We start from the raw sequence: 4858 nt of genomic DNA on the forward strand, positions 1-4858 counted from the left end.
GAAGCATGAGAGATACACTTCCATTTTGACATGTTTTAACTGGTAGTTTTTCTTCGGTTAAGCTACCAATTTCTCCTTAATTCCCTTTAACTTGCAAAAAGTATGTGCGCTTGGAGGGATTCGAACCCACGACCCTTGCCTCCGGAGGGCAATGCTCTATCCGAACTGAGCTACAAGCGCATGTATTTAGTTATCTTATAGATAAGCTATCTAAGTCAAACTTTTGTTTTGGGTAAAGTGTGAATACTACACTGTCTTTAGCAATAGATACATTCTGAGAATTATTAATTTGCTTCTTTAATAGCTTCTGATCCACATGCCACACAAAAGTTACATGATCTTCATTAACTGATTGCACTCTGAGATCTCTAGCGTTCATAAATAACTTTCCATTCACCCATATTTTCCATATGTCATGCGATAAAAAAACAATTGAATCTAGTATAACTGTCCTGCAATTAAAGTTATTTACTATTTGCTCCTTAGTAGTTGCTATAGACCTTGGAGTAAACTTTTCCATTGTATCAACAATTTTATTTACCTGATTATCATCAAAAAAGATACTTCTTATACCATTGTATTGTGATAAAGTTTCAAGATCATTGTCCGTCGCCTCTCTTATAACATCTTCTTGATCCATGTAATTTAGATTATTACTATTTACAAAAAAACACTCTTGTGAGCGCACACGCACTATATCAGTAAAATTGTCTGTCTCTTGATTAACAATATTTTCAAAATATTTTTTCTCTGCTATTCTTCCTTGTTCAGAATGGTGACAGATCATTTCATCATTGTTATGTTTTTCAATATATATGCATAAATTTTTGCTATCTAACCCCAGTATTTTATGTTTTATGTAATTTTCACCACCAATATACCGTGAGCATGTGTATGCTTTACAAGCCTCAATATTCTCTGCAATATCCTCACAGCTACAGTATACATTGATACTAAGGATTAGCAGTGAAAGAAAAAAAAAGAGCCTAATCTTCATTTTTTAACACAGTATACCAATCAAAAACTATATTCGCTCTTACTACTTCTACCATATCACCATTTGAAATTTGATGCATAATTACAGTATCAATGTTTCGCTGTTTATTCAATACAAGAGACTTAATCATAACATAACCAGGTAGGCTAGGAATAGACTGTAAAAATAAAAAGATATGCTTATCACTTACTGCACTAAAACTTAATGTTACTTTACTCTTAATGACCTTTGTATGCTTACCTATATGTTGAATCTCAACTTCTTCTGGTACTGAAATTGACATTTCAGGACTTAACATACTATATTTTCTATACAAACGTTTAAGCTCAAGACTCAAATTACTGATATATTTACTGCTATGTAAACTAGAAGAAGAAACCCTTTGCCATAAATCAAGGTATTTGTTAAACACTACTTCTCTTTCATGAGCCTCAATAATTTGAGAATTAATAAAATGTATCCTATCAATAGTGTCCTGGTTTCTACTATACACTTTTTTATTGTAAACAAAAACACAAGCTAGTAGTGCAACCAACACAATAAATAACAAAAAAAACAAGAAAAACCGGATTATAGCCTTTCTTTTTAATTGAAGAATATTCATATCATTTCTTTTATTTTAACATCAACAACTACATGCTGTTTTTCAGATGGAAAGGAAATAGCTAAGTCTGAAATATAAACTGTTTGGGTACGGAAATTATTATTTAAGCTTTTTTTTAGTTCTCCATACCTATCGGAAACACTCGTATCAGATTGTAGATGAAATTTCAGTTCTGTAGTAATAGAATTTTTCAATTCATCATAACTCCACTCAAAAGACTGTAACTCTACATCAGATATTTTTAGCTTCTCCACATACCTAATTTGCGTAAGAGGAGAATACTCTATCTTCGACAAAACATTATTCACGTTAATAAAACTAAAAATGTCATCCATTTTTTTTGTGTTGTAATTTTTGGTAAGTTGTGTTAGCTGACCATCCAAAAGGTGCTCTTTCATTTTTAAATCACCTGTTATTCGAACATTAGAAGACAAATTTGATAAATAGAAAACATTAGCCATAATTAAACCAAGGGTTAGAAACAAAAAAAAACTAGGAGAGTTAATATATAAAAAATTAAATAAATAAAACTCTTTAGTTTCCTTTGTGTGAAACACAGCTGTTGGTTTATTCTTAAAACTATGAAATAAAATTACGGTATCACAAAATTTATCTTTTTCACTGATAGCTAGCTCCAGTTTTAATAATTCATTCAGCTCATAAGGAGTGAGTATACTTACACTGTTCTCTGAAAAGTTGATAACTGANGATAGGCTATCTTTAACATCCTCTTGCACTATAAGACAAAGGTCTATTGGGTCATCTCTTTTAAAACCAAACTTAGTTAAGGATTGCACAGTATTTTTCACTTCTTGATATATTCCACCCGCAATAATTCCTGGCAAATTATCACCTGTAAAAGGTATAAGTCGTGTAAACACTATCTTCTCATCCTTCATAACTATTTGCCTATATCCACTTGTTTTAGTAGAAGCAACCATAATTTTCCAGTGATTGGGATTTTCATGCAGAATTTTTTTCGCTATGTTACCCATTTCTATAGGGAGCATTAATATTCCCTTAAAATTTGAGCCTATATCAACAAGCATATCCAGCCAATATCTTATCATACTCTGAGTTTTTGATAAAACTAACAGGTACCACCAGTTACTATTATATTTGCCTGGCTTTTCAATCAGGAGTGCTGAGTTTATATCGTATTGGTTGGCAAAGTGTTCTACTTTTGTTTTTGCCAATAAATAAGCACTTATTCTATTCACATCAGGAATAGAATGTAGCATATAGTTTTGATCTGCATGATTTAAAACTAAGTACAGTGGAGCTTTTCTGTCGTCCGCAAGACATGATCTTAAATCAGAGATTACACTACTATTTTTACTCTTAATAAAATACCTTTTATTTAAAGTATTATTTTGAAAATATAGCAATATTGCACCCTCCTCCCCAATGGAAAGCATAAATTTGCTTTTTGGTTTTATTTTCAACATACTATTGGTTATACACTTACTTAAAATTTAAAATTGAATTTATTTAATTTCATTAAACATTCGAGGAGAATTTTTACAAATAATAACTGAGTGAAAATATCGCTTGCAAAAAAATTTCTGAAAAAACTTATTTTACTGAAATAGCTTAGAGTTTAAACTTACTTGGTAAGATATTCCCTTATCTTTTTCAAATCCTCCCAAGCTAGACGCTTTTGCTGAGGCTGGCGTAGTAAATAAGCAGGGTGAAATATAGCGGCTGTAGTAATCGAATCAGATAAATATTGATTGGTGTAAGTGTAAAACCTACCACGCAAATTAGGGATAGTTTTTGTATTATCAAGCAGGCTGTAGCACGCTATACCACCTACTAAAATTAAGATTCTTGGTGCAACAAGTGCTATATGCTTCTCAACAAATGGCCTGCACATATCAAGTTCTAGATCAGTTGGCTTTCTATTGCCAGGTGGACGCCAAAACACAGTGTTACTTATATAAACTTTTGTGCGGTCAAGATCGATTGCATTTAACATTTTATCAAGTAACATCCCACTTGCACCACAGAATGGTATACCCTGTAGGTCTTCATTTGCTCCTGGAGCCTCCCCTATTAGCATGATCTCCGCATTTGGATTTCCGTCAGAAAAAACAGTATTAGTAGCAGTTTTCTTAATTTCACAGCCTTCAAATGATTTAACTGCAGCTTTTAATTCATCAACGCTGTCACATTTGCTTGCAAGTTTCCTTGCCTCAATTATCCAATCACTCGGGAAAAAATCCTGTTGTTCTTTTTTATTAATTTGCTTATCTGCACCAACAAGCTTATCTTTTTCTGTCTCTAGTGTTTCTTTCATTGTGCAATCAACACCTATTTCATGATAGAACTTTAATAATTCCAAATCTTTATCATTGACCATATGCTTCAAAAATTAAGACGGACATGAAATAGCATCATTACAGCATAATACTATAGCTCTGTCAAGAGTACCTTTCTTTTATTTTCTTTGCTTTTTTTATAGCTAGACCATACTTCAGTTTTGATAAATGTCTAATATATAGTATACCGTTTAAATGATCTAACTCATGTTGAATGCACCTTGCAAGCCACCCGTTAGCTTTAATTGTTTTCTCTTTACCATCTATATCCCAATATTTCACAGTAAGGTATTGTGGACGTTTTATTTCATAGTGCTGCTCTGGAATAGATAGACAACCCTCCGTCATTACCACCTGTTCATCAGACAGCTCTGTAATCTCTGGATTTATCATACAAAAAGTTCCTATTGATTGATATCCTGGATATTCCTCTTGATATTCTGGCGATATACATGTAACAAAAACCCTTTTTAACACTCCCAACTGCACCGCAGCAAGACCAAAACCATTAGCATCACTAACAGTTTCGAACATATCGTTTACTAATTTTTTAATTTCATCGTTTATTTCTTGTACTTCGCTGGCACGTGTAATCAGTCTTTCGTCAGGAGCAATTACAATCGGTAATGTAGGCATAAAATTGAAATTCTATGTTTTATTTTTCTCTTTGTCCAGGTATATTAATATGTTGCTGTGTTTTTGCAATAAAAAACTATATAAACTAATTTTAAGAACTTAATTATGTACTCTGCAGTAATAGTAAAGCCAAAAAGAAATGTTTTTGCTGTTTTAGATATAGGTACAACAAAAATTATCTGTTTGATCATTAAAGTAGATAATAATTTCAACTACAAAGTAATAGGAACAGGTTACAAAATTGCAGAAGGCATAAATGGTGGATCAATCACTAACGTAAAACAAGCTAGCTATTCCATC

At 32.2% G+C, this 4858-nt stretch overlaps 1 protein-coding gene and 1 non-coding gene across 2 annotated transcripts in view; one reads left to right on the forward strand and one right to left on the reverse strand.

Moving 5' to 3' along the window:
* The window catches only part of LOC108364249 (serine/threonine-protein phosphatase 6 regulatory ankyrin repeat subunit B-like), a gene marked incomplete at its 3' end in the record, with an annotated part of 8856 nt that overhangs the window by 3114 nt on the left and 884 nt on the right, over window positions 1-4858 (forward strand). The gene's annotated exons all lie outside the window — the stretch shown is intronic.
* TRNAR-CCG (transfer RNA arginine (anticodon CCG)) lies at window positions 106-180 on the reverse strand. The gene has a single exon. It is a non-coding gene; the product is annotated as a tRNA-Arg (tRNA).

The sequence above is a fragment of the Rhagoletis zephyria genome, unplaced genomic scaffold (genome assembly GCF_001687245.7).
Source record: "Rhagoletis zephyria isolate East Lansing unplaced genomic scaffold, Rhagoletis_zephyria_1.1 Rzeph_scaffold_01507, whole genome shotgun sequence".
Taxonomy (NCBI): Eukaryota; Metazoa; Arthropoda; class Insecta; order Diptera; family Tephritidae; genus Rhagoletis; species Rhagoletis zephyria.